The 19,330-nt window shown below is 40.2% G+C and overlaps 1 protein-coding gene across 2 annotated transcripts in view; it reads left to right on the plus strand.

The window, feature by feature from the left end:
• Positions 1-19,330, plus strand: part of AUTS2 (activator of transcription and developmental regulator AUTS2) — a 1,108,223-nt gene that overhangs the window by 213,492 nt on the left and 875,401 nt on the right. The gene's annotated exons all lie outside the window — the stretch shown is intronic.

A 19,330-nucleotide genomic window follows, 5' to 3' on the forward strand; every position in this document is an offset into this window, starting at 1 on the left:
TCTAGGTGCCTGAAATCTGTATCTTCTTTTTTTTTTCTTCCAGAGGAAGTCCTGTGTTGAGGTTGTGAGATCTGGAACTGGATTTAACTTCTTCAGCATTTTAAACCTTTCTTTTGTTTCTTCCCTTCTTAATAGCAACAGTGTTTTCTTCCTCTGGTGATCCCCTGAAAAGTGTAGGGGACAGTAAGCATCAATTGAAGGGTGGTTTTGAATATGGGAATGGTAAGTGTATTATACTCCACAGTAATTACACTAAAAAAATTTATTCCACCAAAAATTATATGCACACTCTAATAGAATCATTTGGAAGGTTTTTAAAAAAATGTCATGCTTGGGTCCCATCCTAGACGGGTTAATATGAATCTCTGGGAATAAGTATATAGCTTCAAAAGGTTCTCAAGGGATGCTAAATGGCAGCTAGGTTGAGAACCATTGCTCTAGGCCCATGGGTGGGGAACAGCAGAACTCGGTCCTTTACACTTGCTTTTACCAGCAGTTTTGCCTTCTTCTCCTTGTTAAACAAATACCCATGTCACTGTGCCCTGAACCCCTGCTTCACCGTTCTTTCCAGGCAGGCTAGCCTCATCATATTGTAGTTCACTTTCATGGGACTTAGGAGAGTCCGATAGACTATTCACTCATGTGTATACAATGAAAGGCCTTTAGTCTTAGGGTTCAAATTGTTTTACAGTGAGGTTGTTTAGTTTGGCGAATGGCCAGTTACCTTTCTATACCCCAGTTTGGGCTTCTGTTTAGGTGGGGTTCCCTAGTTTTCCTTCTTCACCTGAATAAAGGAATAGTCAGAGATGTTTCCAAAGCTTTTTGAGCCACCCCTTAATGCTGGCAGGAGGTTTAGGAAAGATCCAGGCTCCCTCCCTCATTGCCAACAGAATGAGCATTGTTGAATCACTTGATCCAGGCTCTGTGAAATAATACACAGGAGGAATTTCTGCTTTATGACTTTAATCTGATAAACTCTACTTGCTGTGGCGTGTTAGATTCTCTGTGTGTTCCTCTGCTCCCACCAGCATAATCCCAGCCTTATGTATAGCAGCTAGCGTGCAAGGCCCGAAACTCAAACCCAGCCTTGATGCGGACTTCAAACAAGATCTGCTTTAGAGGGGCACCTGGGTGGCTCAGTCGTTAAGCGTCTGCCTTCGGCTCAGGTCGTGATCCCAGGGTCCTGGGATCGAGCCCCACATCGGGCTCCCTGCACCGCGGGGAAGCCTGCTTCTCCCTCTCTTACTCCCCCTGCTTGTGTTCCCTCTCTCTCGCTATGTCTCTCTCTGTCAAATAAATAAATACAATCTTTAAAAAAAAAAAAAAAAAAAAAAAAAAAGATCTGCTTTAGAAAGCTCTGTGATAAGGCTAGGCACTTAACATTACCGCCGCTGGGCTCCTAAAAGGAGCCAGGAAGCGGCATATCCAGAGAATCCCATAAAATTTCCTATTGAGCTTGGGCTTCAAGCAATAAACCACTATAACCAAATAAAGCAAAACCAGTTTAACTCTTGTTTTTCTTGTATTCTTTTTTTCCCTGTTCTCATCTTATATTCCTACTTTTTCTTTTCTCTCCCTTATTTTTTCCCATTCATATCTTTCCTGTTTTCCTCTCTACTCCATCCATCTTTTCCCTGCCTCTTTTCTTCTCCTCTGTGTTCTCTCACTTCTCACTATTGGAGAGCCAGGAATCTTACAGAATTTGAGAATTAGCCAATCTTTGGGGTTTTTATCTGAAGTGAACTTTGGATGGTTTCCTTCATGTTCATTTTCCATCTCACTAATTTCTAGAACCAGTTGGCTGGACAGCAAGCCACAGAGAGCACGTGTGGCTTAGAACTCATCCAGGGTGATTAGAAACAAGGAAAAGAGAATTAAAATAAATCCTTTTTAAAAGAAGTTTAAAATACGATTTTTAAATTTGTTTTTAAGAGACAGGACCTTGTCAGTCTAGTACCTTCACTTGTACAAGTATCTTTTTTGGTGGAAACAAAGCAAATATTATAGATTGGTACATACTAGGAAAAATTTGGCTTACAGATAAAACAGGAACTTTAGGAGAAAGATTCTTTAAATTCTAAACAGAAATGGAGACAAAGTTATATTCATATGTGTATGTGGGGACAAGCTTATGCATACATGTATTTGTTTCTACATGTACACATAGAATAATTTTAAAGCATTAAGTATATATGCAGGTAATCTACTGAATTTTAGAAAAGATACGAACAAGCAACGTGGTATTCTTTTTTCCAGTTTTATTGAGACATAATTGACATACACCACTGTATAAGTTGAAGGCACACAGCATGTTGGTTTGATTTACATATATTATGAAATGATTACCACGGTAGGTTAACCCATTTAAAGCCCAGGGCATAGGAGATGCTGATACAAAATCCATGGCATGTCTGTGAGTTTTTCTTTTTTTGTGTCCCTGGCAAGTATCATAAATCGATTTCAGAACTCTGATCTTCCAATCTTTCTTAGCCCACTACTCCAGGGCGTTATTGGCCGCTAGGCAAAGATGAATCCCCATCCCTGTTAGTGGAAACTTAGAGGGATTTTTGGCGAGGAGAAAATGTTACAGAACTAAGTCCCATCTTTGGAGATAGCTCTTTTGGTTCAGGGTTGAAGATTTGTGCCCAGAGACCCCAAACAGTCATAACTATTGCAACCTTTCCTTTTATTGCCTGTTAACCCAGGCATGTGACAAGAGCAAGATTTCTAGAGATTGCCGTGGAGAAAGAAAGCCTCAAGACTGGATCTGGGGTGAATAGCGCTTTTTCAGCATGGTTGCTGGTTTTTTGGGAAAGTCATTGGTTGGACAAAATGCGTTTCCTAAAATTGTGTAGGGTACCTAAAGTGTTGAATGCTGTGTATAACAGCCCAGAGGTGAAGGTGCCTCTCCGTTCAGGTGCACAGGTGGCGTCTCATTAGTAGGAAGAAGGTGAGGAGATTTGGCAGTATCAGGGTAGGGGCACATCTGAGCCCCAGCTGCTCAGCGTCCTAGAACGAACTGCCTCCTGACCAAGATTTATTGACCTGCCCAGAAGGACTCAGCAAAAGCCTCCATTTATCTGTTTCTTCAGTTGACCATCAGAAAGCCCTAAATAATTGTGTGTGTAAGAAATGTCAAAGTGACAGACTTGGGTTCAAAGGACTATACATTTTTATACATCTGTCCCTTGCCCTTCTTCTTTGACTTGAACACTTCAGACAAAACTCATATTTTCTTGTATGTAGTATAAATAGATGTGTACTCAAGCTGACTGAGATGGCATGCGCCATGTTACGGTTTTATGGATGGGGTGAGTGTGACATCGCCGTCGACTGGGAATTGTCCTCTGCCTTGTGTGCTTGGAGAGACAACTGACCACATCTCTGAAACAATCAGGTGTGGCTAAATTTACAGAAGATAGTACATAGACATGAAACAAGATATGGAATAGTTTTTATCTTTATGCAGTAGCTAAAATTACTGCATTCTAAACAATTTATGTAAATTGATTTATTTAAACTGGATTTAGGGACATTCATTGTAAAGGTAATCTGTGGTAAATCCTTTTGTGATTCCCACCCCCCACCCTGTTTTGCATCCCCATTTGAAAGCCCACAGTTTAATCTGTTTGGATAAGGTAGTTTCTTGTATGGTTAAATCATTCCAGTTTATACCTACAGAGGAGTAAATTACCAGACTAAGCTGCTTAGGGGCGGTGCATGACAAAGAGCTTTGCCACAGGTACTCAGGAAACCTGCATTCACTTTCTGTACACAGGAACTCTATTTCAGTCAGTCCAAATGCTTGGAATCCTAGAAAAAAATTTAAAAATTTTAGCAATAACTATGATTAGCAGTCACTTCATTGCTCAAAAGAAGTATCGAGCATGATGGTGTGCCTGGCAGTGAAGATGGGTAACAAATTTAGTATGACCCACACTTTCTACTTGGAGCTCACTGTGGGAGGGGGGATAACAGACGAGAAAAACCAACGACTAGTGTGTAGAAAATGTTAGGTGTCATTGCTCTTGTGAGTGTGGTAACTGCTTTAATAGGGGACCCTGTGAGCCTTGGCTGTAAGAGACCTTGACTCTGCCTGATGCTGTTAAGAAAGGTTTCATGAAATAGGTACAGTGCAGGGTCAGCATCTGGCCTGAGATGATGGCTAAGAGGACTACAGGGCTCAGTTTCTCCATCTGGAAACGGGGATAATAATCATCCAGGTCTACAGAGTTGTATGAGGATTCCACGAGACTAATGCACATAGTGTGGTGGTCCTGGTGATTGAGAAGCTGTCAGTAATGATAGCTATCCATGTCACTGGTCCTGTGTTCCTTACAACAACCCTTTGAAGAGAGTAGCACTGTCCTCTATTTTGCAGATGCTCAGATTGGTTAATTTGCCCAAGGTTATCCCCCTAGAACTTGGTAGGGCCAGGCTTTGAATCTAGCTGTCTCTCTCCTGGTTACCTTTTGTTCTCTTTATGCTACTCTGGAGGCCCCAGATGACTCCAGCTGCTTCCTGCTCCATTATCCCTCTAAGTGCCCCACTGAGAGGAGTCTGCAATTGCCTGCCCCTCCTCTCCCTGCCTCCTGGTCCTGCCATGAGTCACTGCCGAGCCATTTGTGTCAGAGAGGGAAATGGGGGCTTGCTATCGCATGTAGCAATTTGCTGTGTGTTCTTGCTTATTTGCTGGGGACACCAGCAGAGAAGTGTTCATCAAGAGGCATCATGTTTGTTAAGGGACCACATGGTGTATTTTAAAAGCTCTTAGCTCTCTCTGGCATCATCGATTGTGCTTTAACATAAGAAATAAAGCGACACTGAGCCTTTTATTAATACTACACATGTTTTCCATTTAACTTTGACTGGTTAAATCTGGCATAAAATGGAAACTGGCAAACCAGCCTCCCTGGGATGTGTAGCTTCTCTTATGCTATTTATGCTGAGAATCTTTATTGAACAGGAGGCTCAGATGGTCTCTGCCTGCAGCTAGGGCCCCGGAGTAGATTTTCTGCTTTCCTCTACTCTATTGGTGGCACGGGTTGCCTTGTATGATGAATGTTGTGGACATGGGTAAATATTGAAATGGGAGCTGGTATTTGACAACTGGACAGGATATATATGTGCTCCTATATTCTGATGCAAACTTTTGTATTTTGTATGTTTGACAAAACTGGGTGGCCAGTATTCGGAATTTACATGAAGTTTAGGAACTTGGAACTCTGAATTTGGAATGATTCTTAGAGATCATGTATTTATTTTACAGATCAAAAAACAGGTCTAAAAGGATGATGGCGATAGCAGCCATAACACTAATACTTTTGAAGCCAGTCACTTTCCAGGGTGCTTTGTGTGTACCTCATTTGATCCTTACAATGACTTTATGAGACAAGCAATATTATCATCTCCATTTTACAGGTGAGGAAACTGAGGCAAAGAGAAGTTCAGTCGTTTGCCCAAGTCATATGGCTGGCAAGTGGTCGAACTGAAATTTGCACCCAGGCTCTCTGGCTCTGTCAGAATCTCTGACCTTGGTCACTACACAGTAGCTTGTATGTGACTTGCTCCGAGTCACAAAGCTGGGCAGAATGATCGAGGATTGGAATGCCATTCTTTTCATGGCTGAACTCCATTAGTGATACATAAAATTATTTTAGCTGTGGAACCCTTCCTTAAAAGGAGAACTAGATGGCGTAACAGATTAAAAAAAGCAAAAACCCAATTGCTGTGATTGAAGTGGGGTAGAAGGGGCATTAACCATTTATTCAGCCTTTCCTGTGGCTGAGAAAACCACATGGGGCATAATTTTAAAACTCTGGCTTTAGTTAGGGATATGAACTTCATACTGATGTCTTTTTGGCCGCAGTTAAAATCCTAGCAGGGAACAGATACCTCTGATCAGATCTGTCCCATTCTCTCTGCTTCTGTACCCACTTGAAGCAAACTCTTAAGCTTTTGTAGCTGTTATTGTAGGTTTGCAGGTCATTGAGGGTAATCAGAATCAGGTGTGTACTGGGAAAAAAGGCCTTCCTGAGAGTCTAAAGAGGGCATCAACCCCCTTGCCTGCTGAAAATCTTTGGGCTAGAGTCATCATTGTGATCTGCATATTTACTGGGCAGTGAATTGCTGACTTTCGCTGCCTGTCTCTGCTTGGACATTGTATAGTGCCGCCAGGTCATCATTCTGAACATTACTTCTGTTGTAATTACCTGATTTGACTCTGTCTCATTCACTAGACTATGACCCACTCTTATGTCTGTGTCCGCCATGTGGAACACTGTTTAGCAGTAGCTCAATAAATGCTGGTTGAATTTTTTTGAATCACTTTTTAGGGTTCCAGACTGTAGATGTAGATTAGAGGTCAAACAGGTTGACAGTGACTTGACCCCCGAACATCTTCTATACCAGGACCTTATTTTTTGTCTATCTCCAAGTAATGGAATAAAGTTGGCTTAGTTGGGATTCGAGTTTGGCCAAACAAAACAAAGCAAATCAAAATCAGTCTGAAGCTCATATCCCTTTTGAAAGTTATGAAAAAAACAAAAGATTTAATTTTTAGACCTTTCCCAGATTAAGCATTTTCTTCCATTGTAAAGATAGTTGAGGCGGAGGGTCGGGGGGGTGGGTGGGAGGGGAAGAAGGATGGGAGTGTTCAGGAAAAGTGGGCCTCAATCCAGAAGAGTCACTTCAGGTTCTCTGAGATCTATTCCTTATTGGCTCACTAGTGGTCTACTAACCACCCATACTTGTTTTTGAGAGGTGAAGGAAATGTAGTAGGAGAGTGAAGTATATCAGGTCCAGGAGCTTGGTGAGGTGCCAGGGAGGATGAAGGTAGGATAAGAATAGGAATCCATCTCGGCCAGTGGTTCTGAGTGTGATCCTAGAGTGTGCACCAGCAGCTTCAGCATCCTTTAGGAACTTGTTGGAAATGCACATTCTCATGTTTCACCCCTCCTGAGTCAGGGGTCAAATACGTGTTTCTGAAAACCCTACTCTGCTAACCCTTTTTTCCTCCTAACTCAAACATTCTTGATTGTTGCTAGTTTTTAGTTGATCCCTATGATACACTTTAGTTATGTGCCTGTTTTAAAGGAGGACTGTTGAGGAAACATAAAGGGATCTCCTTGTGTTCCAGAGGCTTTTCCCAGAGTTAGTTACTTGTTTCTGTTCAGATTAAGCTCTGAAACAAAATTAAGATTCTCGTTAAGCCTTGAGTTTATTAATAGCTGTTTCATTTGTTTGGTGCTAATGTAAAATGTCTGATATCTGCAAAGGAAGTGCTTCATACAAACGTACACTTCTTAAGTGCTCCACTAGGAGAAGCATTGTAAAGCTCACAGGATGCTGAGATTAAGCAAATACGTATAGTTTTGAGTTCTCCTCAGTGTAATGAGTGCAGTGGTTAAGAGCACAGCTTGAAGGGGTTTTCATTGGTTAGAGTTCAGACAATTTGGCCATTAAAAGAATGATGGTAATTGAATGTAAAGCATTGAATGAATTAAAAATCCACGAGTCCAGTGATGAGAGATAGAAAAGGGGAAGGGAGGAAGGAGAGAGAGGGAGGGAGAGAAACTCTTCGCACTCTTGGGAATGACTGTTATGCCAACTCCTTATTGTAAAAACTGTAAATTAAGGGAAAAGAATTAATTATTCACCCTGCCCTTTAATGAGAAACTATAGTTCTTCTATGATTGATAGGGGAAGTGCTAGTTTACAAAAGAATACTAGCAAGTAAAATACAAAGGGAAGCATAATATATCAGAATTTGCACCCTATAGTGAAATACTTGATTCGGGCAAAGGTCATTCTTGGATGGCAAAACCATTGGGTTAAAGGATGTGAGGAACACAGTGATCTTATGGTATCGAAGAATACTCCACATGTCGCTCGCAAAGGGGAAAGTGTGCCTTAACAGGGTGGTCACCACCTTAACTAAGTCATCAAACTCAACATCATGTGTGGTAGGGATAGCCTGACAGCGCACGCCTCCTGATGGCATGTAACGTGAAGTACACGGTGTCACCAAGGACTAGTTTTGCCAAAAATGTTTACCCTGAATCTAATCAAGTCTACAAGAAACACAAGGGATAGAGAGACAAATTAATCCACACTAGGGGAAACAATCAGATAAATCCAAAATACGGGACATTCTCGGGGTACCTGGGTGGCTCAGTCGGTTGAGCATCTACCTTAGGCTCAGGTCATGATCCCAGGGCCCTGGGATTGAGCCCCCCATAGGGCTTCTCTCTATCCGTCGGGGAGCCTGATTTTCCCTCTCCCTCTGCCTGCCATTCCGCCTGCTTGTGCTTCTCTCTCTGTCAAATAAAAAAATAAAATCTAAAATAAAAAAATAAATAAAAATTAAAAAAATTCAAAATGTGGGACATTCTCAAGATAATTGGTCTGTCTGATCTCTTCAAAAAGTCATTGTCATGAAAAAAACTTGCTGGTGGGCATTATTGTGGATTAGGAGACACTGATGAAACAAGCGAATGCAGTGCATACATCTTGATTGGATTTTGCATAAATAATAACTGCTATAAAAGATAGGGGCAGTTGTGGAAATTTTAATATGGACTGGATATCAGATTACATTAGGAGCTTATTGTTAATGTATTAGGTGTGAAAATGGCATTTGTTTTGTGTTAGAAGAATGCCTTTATTCTTAAGAGATGCTTATTAAGTTTTCAGCATGAAATTGTCAAGATATCTGCAAATCACTTTCATATGGTTTCGTAAGAAATAAAAGTGAGTATGTAACATAAGTGAATTTGGCCAAATGTTAACAAGTGTGAATCTAAATAGTAGGCATATGAGTTTTCGGTTCATATTTGAAATATGTTTGAATATTTTCTCAAACAACAACAAAAACAGGTGGATTGGATTCAGATACTGTGTCAAGGCATAGTCTTGGGTAAGTCTCTTATTTAATGTTTCTCAGGGTCCATGTCTGTAAGTTGGGTGTAATAATAATACCACAAAGTGTTGTTGAGGTTAGTAAGTGACATATTTAGCATATAAAACATATCGGTATAGTACACAGCACGTAAGTGCCTTCTACAGACTAAATGCTGAATAAATATTAGTATTTGTGATGATAGTTCTAAGAGTCAGTATCTCAGTTTAATGTTACTGATTCAGCATAGAGAACAGTGGGTCATGTTTGATGATAACTTGACTCATGAAAGGTACGGATTCCCAGAAAATTTCACATTTTTGAGATTTCTAGCTCATGAGTGCATTCCTGTTTGAGAATGCCTTATCTAGCATTTCTTATCTAGAGAGTTAGGTGGTATTTAAGAATACCTTATCTAGAAATCTCTTGGTGTCTTGGTGTTATGCTTTGATTTGGAGAAAAGTTCAATGGATTTAAAAGAAAGACTTAAAAAGAAGTGAATGAAATGCTGGTATGAGAGCGTTTGCTTTTGTAACCAACATGTAGCCAGATGAACATGTCTCAGTTAGTTTGGTTGGCTTCAGAAAAGACCATCTTACATCTTACAACACTACGTATGTATTGAGCCTTTTACTGTTTAAAAGATCCTCTTTAAGAATTTCCTTCAGAGTGTTAAAATGAGTTAATTTTTAAAAACATCCGAAGTTTTCTGTAGCTTATTCTGATCTTATGAAGTGAGTGATTAGAATGGATTATCATTTTTGATCACAGAGGTGTGTGACGACAAGGAAGTGGTAGGATGTTTTTTGTTCCTCTTTGTGGCCCATGATGCTGTGGGAAATTTCAAAGGAAGAGTTTCAAAAATAGTTCAGTTTGTTCAGACTTTTCCAACGCTAAACCATTGTCGGTACCAGTGAGCTTATCCCTTATTTTACCTGTCTGGGTGTGTTGGATGTATTTTTCTCTGGGACTGTACCTTTAGTCAGTGCCCCGAAGGTTAAATGTTTTTTGTAGTCCTGTGGACTTGATTCAGATGTTTTGTGTTAAAAGTGCAGTGGTTAGCATCGCCAGAAACTGATAAATAGCAGTAAATCCCTAATGGCTGGCCCTCTGTTGGCTGCCTGTCCCAGCTGAGGATTTCAGAGAGGTGTTGCTGTGTGTGTAGGATGATAATGGAAGCTGTACCAAGTGGAGACTGGTATGATGTCCATTTGGCACCCTTAAATTCAGTGATAGGTGACTCTGGGCTATCTGTGCAAAACTGAAGTTGTGATTCAGTGGTAGGTTACAGGCTTGGAATAGTCATTCTGAGTGACACTTTTGGACTTCCCATCTTCCAATGGACCTGTGAGTGGTGGTCAGTAAATATCTTGTGGATCGATGAAAGAAGGAGTGTGGGGCACCTGGGTGGCTCAGTTGGTTGAGTATCTGACTCTTGGTTTCGGCTCAGGTTGTGATCTCTCAGGCTCATGAGATCAAGCCCCGAGTCAGGCTCTGCACTGGGCATGGAGCCTGCTTGAGATTTTCTTTCCCTCTCCTACCGCCCCTCCCCCAACTCCTCAGGCTCTCCTAAATAAATAAATAAATAAATAAATAAATAAATAAATAAAATCTTTATTTAAAAAAAAGAACGAAAGGGTGTTAGATGAAAGTTTTAATGGGTGAACCACATAAAATAGGTTCCTCCAGTCAAGACTAGCAGGGGCGGGGGGGCATCACTCTGTAATGGTGAGTCGTGAGAATTTGGGGAGGGGTCGCGTGGGGGCTTGTTCCCTAGGGCAGAGTTCTTAACAACAGGTGTATACAAGAGGTCAAAGTTAAGGAAATCAGTTGGAGAAAATAAAAAATCGCACGAGGACAGGAAATACGTCTGTCTTGTTCAACAGTAATTACTTGATGTGCTGCTTAGTAGGTATGCAGTAAGTATTTGTCGAGTGAGAGTGTTGAGCAGATGAATAAAAGAATGGAGCAGCCTGTGGTGTTTGCCCGCTGACCTAGTTGCAGAGGAACAGGTGAAATGCTGATATCGTGGATTCCCTCAGAGGCTACTTTCCAAGATGTTTCGTTTCTCAGCGGGGAATCTTGTGAGGGCTTATTAGTTCAGATGATAGTCAGTTTGTGCAGCAGAACTGCAAAGTAAATATGTGTGTCCATTTTAGAGATGAGAAAACTGAGATTCAGAGATTTGAAGTAATTTACATGAAGGTCCACAATGAAGAAGTTCCTAAGATCTCAACCTGGATCTCTCAACTCTTGAACGCAGTTTTCTTTTTTTATGTCAGCAATCAATGCTAGGAGACAGTTTTGCTTTGGAAGTGGTTTACTAAATAGTGTCTTTGTTTCATATTAGAGTGATCGGTTATAAAACATGAAGAGATAGATAAATCAGGAAAAATTCACATATCAGCCAATCCCTTTTGCTCTACTTGTTCTGCTAGTCATCATTTGGCTGATTGAATAATGAAGAGGATAAAGCTAAATGAGTAGAACAATTTGTGATTTTTTTTTTTCTTCCAAAAAAACCTCCCTTCTACTTATTGGGCTGCAGTTATTAGAAGGAAATAGAAATCCCAGTTAATCTTAATATAGGTTACTTATTTAGGAAAGGAGATATTTCAAATTAAGTTAGCCTTTCCTTTGCATTGTATTGATGGAGACAGTTTTCATTTTGCCCACCCAGCCCTTAAATGACGATTGCTCTAAGGAAACCAATCTTACTGATAACTGAATGAAAGGGTTTAGACAGACACACACAAACAAACCCAAAATGTGTCTAGGAAAGATGTGGTCTTACAGCTTTCAGTCATTCAGTGAGGCATTTGGCAGAGATGGGTTATGCAGATAAAACTGTCACGGTTTTCAGAAGTCATCCCAAGATAACAGAGAGGAAACATGACAGACACTGGAAAGAGACCCTCTCTCAGATGATGAGTAATATATATTTTATACTCATATTAATATTTCATTGAAGAGAAGGTCAAAATCTACATTTAAATGGAAATATTTAAAAAGCAGAAGCATAATATTTGACTAAGTGAAACACTCAGGGTTTTTCAAGAACACAAGCTGTACCCCTGGGACTTCAGCCCTCCAGATCTGTTGTTTGTTAGAGCATGCTGGAATGTTTGAATTGCTTTAGTCTTGTGGGTAGATCTTAGCCCTGGAATTTGGGAATCTTACTTCCCCCACTCCTTTTCCATTTGACCCTGAATTGTGTTATGTATTACATAACATCATGGCCTGTGCACATGGCCTCACTCAGTCCTATAAAGTTATTTAAATCTCTAGAAACTCATTTTGCCCATCCTGTGAAATGGATATAATAGGACTATGGAAATGGGCATAACCAGGATGCTTTCTGTTGTAAGCAATGGAAAACCTCACTAACAAAGTGTCTTGACAAAGAGTCAGGAATAGGAGGTCCCAGGATTGATTCAGAGAGACTCAAAGATCCAGGCTCTATTCATCTTTTCATTTCCCTTTGCCATTCATAGTGTGTTAGATTTCACCCTTAGGCTTGTGACCTCATGGTTATAAGATGACTGCCATAGTTCCAAGAATAATGTCTTTACATCATTCAAAACAAGACAGAAGGATGCAGTAGCAAAAGAATCTTCTTGGTACATGTTCCTCCTTGGTCCATGTTTTTAGGGAGGAAGATTTCCCCAAAAGCCTGCACAAAGGTCTGCCGTTATATATCTCACTGACCAGACTTCGGTCCCATTACCAACCCCCCTTCCCCAACTAGTGAAGAGAATATCAACATGACCATGATTGGCTTAGAGCACTTATGCTTGATATCTTGAGGTTGGGCACATTGCCTCCATCCTAAACTCAGGGCACTGTCATTAACAAAGAAGGGGGAATGGGTGTTGTCCGCTACACTGATGCTCTTGTGTGAGCTTTTGAGTGTGAAGTGAAATTGTACACAAGCCTGGTTTCCCTGGGTGCTTAGTGCTTTCTTACTTTGTAAGTGGCCACAGTGGCAGGAATCAGAAGCATTCTGGAAAAGGAAAATTGATCATTTTGGCCTACTCCTAGAGAAATCACAGCAGGGAGGAGTGTTCGCTAAAGAAAGACGGGTCCAGTTCTCTAAAGTTATGCTGGTGAACCAGCACCACAACGGGTGGACCAGTGCTGACCCTGGACAGAACTGGAGGTGAGCTGAGATCATCCAATGCTCCCAGATTTCTTCTTCTCCATTTTCCACCCATCCAGTTGGAGGCAGCTGCCGATGTAATTGCTACAACTGCTGGGGCTCATGAGGCCGTCTTGTGGTTCTATTCTGTCACTGTCTGTGGACAGTTTGGTTCTGGGCTGGCACTTGAGATAAAAAATACATGACCTACAGTTCCTGTTTTTAGGAGTCCCACGGTGAGGAGCTTCACTTTTCTGGGTCCTTCTGGCCTCTTGACAGAATGAGGGTTTAGACCAAATGACCACTTCCCTCCGTTCTCACTAGCAAGTTTTATGACCTCTTTCAAGTTTGTTTGGGATTAATTTTTTCTGTTAGTGGCTTTGTCAAGAACGTTCTGTGTATGTTTTGCTTCCAGGCATGCTGTTACTCACAAAGCTTGCTTTTGTCAGTCAGGTGAGGTCTGAGAGTGCAGAGAGAGGAGGTGGTTGATCACTCTCTGATTATTCTAGACCATGCAACTCTCTAATGCAAGCCAAGATCTCATTAGCCCTTTTGGCAATCTCATTACTCTGCGGCTTTTATTGGGTTTGCAGTCAGCCAGAATTTCTAAGAACAGTATTTGGAAGGTGACTTTGCAGAGACATGGGCCACTGGACTTCTCTTGTTATTTTCTTCCTTGATTTTGTACCTGGCAGTGGGCCCAGAATCCATGATATTGGTAATAAATATTAACATCTTCTGAGCTCTCACTGTGTCCCAGGTACTATAGCAAGCACTTTACTGGTATTGTTTAATCTCCACAGTGGCCTTCTGATCTAGGCTTTATTAATTCCTATTGTACAGGTGAAGAAACAATACAGAGTGGGGCTGAGTAATTTGAGCAACACCGTATACTTAGCGAGTGGTCAAGTCAAGAATAAAATGCAGGCCGTTGGGCCACAGAGCTCAAGTTCTTACCATTGTAGTGAAACTTAACAGCAGTTTTGTGTTTCTCTTACTGCTCCCCTTTCTCCCCCTCTCCCATCTAGTACTTGTATAGTTGCTTTGAAATGCTATTATCTGTCTTGTCATTCAAATTGGCATATTAGAACGTACTGTGTGGAGATGATAAAGTTATAAAGTTATAAAGTACTAGACCCCTAGGACAAGGGTTTATTTGTTCATTTGCTGATTCATTCATTCACTCTTTAATTCCTGATTGACTGAGTCCCTGAGGTGTCAGACTGAGTGTTGGGGGTCCAGAGAGGAGCACGGCCTGGTGTCCTGCCTTTGAGGAGTTTACAAAGCTGTGTGGGGAAAGCAGGCTCCATCATTCTCTGTGGGTCATGGGGAAGACTGCACTTCGTTGTAAACGTGATGAGTTCAGAGCAGAGCATGTGCTCTGCCTCACCAGAGCCTCTAAAGCGGGACTCATCTTTGAGCCTCGGTGCCAATACATCTCTGGGGGTCCATGTGGCCTTCCTCATTCTGCCCCATGTCAGTGACCTACTTTTCCCTTCCCTCAGATTGATTCATTGTTCAAAAGGCTGGTGCCCCAGGAATGTGGACCTATGAACTTACTTTGATACAGAAGAATAAAAGACTAGAATCCAGCCTTTGCTCAGGTCATATCATACTTTGCTAAGGGGGCACGGGTAGAAAGCTGAGGAAAGGACACTTCAGTATGAGAGCAAGGAGGAAGCCACAGATGAAGGATGAGGACAGAGAACTGGAAGCTGGAGGGCTCTGAGCTTGCAGGGCCTGACTCAGCACCTCAACTCTAGTGTCTGAAAACAGCCCTGCTCTGCCCTGTTACTACCCAAGCACTGTGGGGTCCTTCCCAATTCCTTCCCTCAGTTTCCTCCAAGGACCTTCCTCCTCTGATTAGATTTATTTTGGGGAGTATAAGTGGGGAAGGGACGAGGAAGCTTCTGAGTCTACATAGAGAGAAACTGAGGCACAGGGTAGAGAAAGTAGTCATGTGTACCTTGTCCTGTAAGCCTTTAGGGATTGTCAGAGTGTTGTCATAGGTCCTGTGGTGTGCTCTGTAAGCCACTGGTTCCCTCACAGGAGTGGTTTCCTGCCCGCTTCCTCACCATCTGTGGTTGGGTCATTTTACCTGAGAATGGCAGCTCCCATCCCAGGGAAGCAGCTCCTTCTAACAGAAGGGAAGCCCATTGGAGTCTGTACTGCATTGCCCCTACCCGTAACCCCATTAAGGGGTTGTAAATAGTACTATAATGATGTCTCAGTCATTTGTTTTGATGTATCCGAGCTTTTAATAAATCAGCCACAGCTTGCTTAATAGGAATATGAGAGCAGAGTGCGTTGCTGCCAACAGCTGCTAGTAAATTATAAAGCATTCATCTGTTTTACAAGGGAGTTAAATGTTTGTTCTCTTTTAAGGGCTTGTGACTAAACAAGGGCAAGGAGGGGGTGTGCAGAGGCTTGCCTGATGCTCATGCCCTCTCAAGTAGACTAACAGTTGCAGGTACCAGGGGGAAATACCTGTAACCAGAGCCATGTGAATTACAGTGCCCCCAGGGAAACCCTGTCATTATCGGGCGCTACTCCATGTGCATCTCCGAAGCAGTATTTATTGGATTACATTTTTCTTCCACTTCAGAGGATTCTGTGAAATACAAGTCCCATTTCCCCCCACCTCCCTCCTTTTATCTTAAGACTGTCTAAGGAAGGAGCATTAGATAAACCATATATCCAGCATGACTGACGTTCAATTGTCTGCAAAATTGAGTTAGCCTATTTTATTTGACTTTTATGTTTACATTTGAAGTGGACCTTTTTCTCCTCTTTTCAACACCATTGGCTTTATTTATCAAATAATTTTGAGAGGGAAGGCATCAGAATCAGTGCTTTTGCCATCAGATAAAAACATGGGATCTAGGTAACCAGGATTCAAGAACCGTTGGTACTTATTTTGTGACCTTTGACAAGCTGTGGAGGCTGCTTGAATCCATTTCTTTACTTTTCGTTATTTAAAAAATTTTGAAATAATTACAGATTCACCGGAAGTTGCAAAGATAGTATAGAGTGATCCTGGGTACCCTTCACCCAGTGTGTGTAGTTTCACGTCCTTCTGTACATGTGTAGAATTGTGTAATCATCACTGCAATCAAGATCCAGAACTAGTCTATCATCACAAAACTCTCCCTAGTCTTACCCCTTTATAGTAACACCCACCCTCTTCCCTCTCACCTCCTTATCCCCTGGGAACTACAAATCTGCTTTCCATCTCTATAATTTTGTTATTTCAGAAATGTTACCTAAATGGAATCATACAATATGTGACATTTTGAGATTCTTTTTACTCAGCATAATGACCTTGAGATCCATGCATGTTGTTGCTTGTACCAACCACTGTTACTTCTTTTTTATTGCTAAGCAGTATTCCATGATATGGATATACCACAGTTTGTTTAATCATTCACTTATGAGGGACATTTTGATTGTTTCCAGGTTGGGGCTGTTACAAATAAAGCTGCTAAGAACAGTTATTTACAGATTTTTGTGTGGGCATACGTTTTCATTTCTCTGTGACAAATGCCCAGAATTGCAATTGCTGGGTCATATGGTCAGTATATGTTTATTTACATTAAAAAAAAAAAAAATTACCCAACTTCTTCAGAATGATTGTACCATTGTTCATTCCCATCACCAGCTTATGAAACGGTTTATCGGTATCCCTTCTGTAGATGTTCTCTATCGAGTCGAGGGAATGCTTCTCTTTTATTTTCATAGATGTGTGTTGAATTTTGTCAAATGCTTTTTTGCATCAATTGATATGTTAATGTAATTCTTTTTTGTTTGAGCCTGTTGGTATGATGGATTACATTGATTTTTCAAATATTGAACCAGCCTTGCATCCCTGGAGTAAACCCTACTTTCATGATATATATTTCTTCCTACATATTGGTAAAGTTTATGTGCCAGTATTTTATTTAAGGACTTTTGTGTCTATATTCATGAAGGATAGTGGTCTCCTTTTCTTTTTTGGTACTGTCTTTGTCTGGATTGGGTATCAAGATAATGCTACAGCTTCGTAAAATGAAATGGGAAGTATTTGCTTTCCTTCTTTTCTAATGTAGGCATTTATTGTTATAAATTATTCCCTTAGCACCTCTTTAGCTTCCATAAATTTGATGTTGTATTTTCATTCAGTTGAGGACATTGTTTAATGTTATTTGAGCCTTGTTCTTTGACCTAGGGGTTATTTCCAAGTGTGTTCTTTAATTTCCAACCTCTTGAGATTTTTCGTTTTTCTGTTATTTATGTTTTACTTATATTTGCAGTCAGAAAACATACTCTGTACCATTGTTTGATGTATGATTCAGCTCTTTAAATTAAAAAAAAATGAAATTTTCATATTAAAGCCTAGGATATGGTGTATCCTAATATTTTTTCCTGGTGGTCATTTGAAAAAAATGTGTATTCTGCTTCGTCAAGTGAAGTATTCTATAAATGTCAGTTAGATCCTGCTGTTGGTTGATGGTGTTGTTGAATTCTTTTACTTCCTTGGGGATTTTCTGTCCAATTGCTCTATCAGTTGTTGAGAAAGACATGTTTTTAGTTTCCAACTATAGTTGTGTATTTATCTTTTTCTCTTTTCAGTTCTGTCAGTTTTGTTTCACATTTTAACTACTGTTTGGCACATACACACTTAGGATTCTTTTCTTGTTGGATTGACCTATGTATCATGTAAAGTCCCTCTCTGTTCCTGTTAATTTTCTGTGTTCTAAAATTTACTTTATTTGATACTAATTTAGATACTCTTGCTTTCTTCTGGTTACTTTTTTCATGGCGTTTCTTTTCCATGGTTTTATTTTCTACCTGTCTTTATCACTATAGTTGAAGTTGAGTTTATTAGGGATATCATATAGTTAGTTAGTTGGGTGATTTTTTTTTTTTTAATACATTCTAAATTAAATCTAAGTTAATCTAAAGATTAATACAGTCTTTTGATTGGTGTATTTAGATGATTTACTTTTAAATATAATTATTGATACATTAGGCCTGTTTTGTTTTATTTTCTGTTTGTTGCCTCTGATTTTTGTTTCTCTGTTTTCTTTTTCCTCACTGTGGTTACCTGAACATTTTTTAGAGTTCTAGTTTGATTTTTTTAAATAGTATTTTTGAGTATATCTCTCTGTATAGATTTTTTAAAGATTTATTTATTTATTGGAGGGAGCGTGTGTGAGTGGGGGGAGGGGCAAAGAGAGAGGAAGAGAGAGAATCTCAGGAAGACTCCCCACTGAGCAAGGAGCCCCATGCAGGGGTCCATCTCATGACTCTGAGATCATGACTTGAGCTGAAATCAAGAGTTGATTGCTCAACCAACTGAGCCACCGAGGTGTCCCATCTTTGTATAGATTGTTTTTAGTAGGTATTCTGGGTATGACACACATATTTTTTCCTGGGTTTTACACACATAACTTCTCACAGTCTGTTAGTTTTGATATTTTACCAGTTTATGTGAAGTATAGAGTATTATCATCTCTCATTTAAGAGATAATTGTTTTAAATATTTTTATATACATTGAGGACTACAGTTGACAGTGTTAGTAAGTTGTGCTTCAGTAGTTAAACAGGATTTATAGAAAACTTAAGAATAGAAGAAAATAGAAGAATAGAAGAAAAGCTTGGGTGGCTCAGTCGGTTAAGTGTCTGCCTTCAGCTCAGGTCATGATTCCGGGGTCCTGGGATCGAGCCCTGAGTTGGGCTCCCTGCTCAGCGGGGAGCCTACTTCTCCCTCTCCCTCTGCTGCTCCCCCTGCTTGTACTCTCTCTCTGTCAGATAAATAAAGTCTTAAAAAAAAAAAAAACAGAAGAAAATCTATTATATTTACCCATATTTTTGTTCTTTCTGTTTTTTTGCTTCCTAATATTTTAAGACTTTCTTTTATTATTTTCTTTCTATTTGGAAAATTTACTTTTGCCATTCTTGAAGGTTATACTTACTCATGAAAATTCTTGTTAATTTTTCTTCATCTGAGAATGTCTTGATTTTCTGAAGGCTGTTTTGCTGGATATAGAATTCTGGGTTGATTGTTTATTTGAGTCATTGAAAAGTGTTGTGGCACTTCCTTCAGACCTTTATGGTTTGGGATGAAAAAGAAACCTACTGTCATTCAAGTTGTTTTTTTTCCTAGTATATGTAGTGCATTATTACTCTAGGTATTTTCAGAGAGTCTTTTAGTTTTCAGGAGTTGGACTGTAATGTCCCTCAGTGTAAATTTTTTTTTTAATCCTATTTAGGGATTTCTCATTCTGTCATATTCTTGAATATGTAGGTTTATG

This window comes from Phoca vitulina, unplaced genomic scaffold (assembly GCF_004348235.1).
Source record: "Phoca vitulina isolate PV1807 unplaced genomic scaffold, GSC_HSeal_1.0 scaffold45, whole genome shotgun sequence".
Lineage (NCBI taxonomy): Eukaryota > Metazoa > Chordata > Mammalia > Carnivora > Phocidae > Phoca > Phoca vitulina.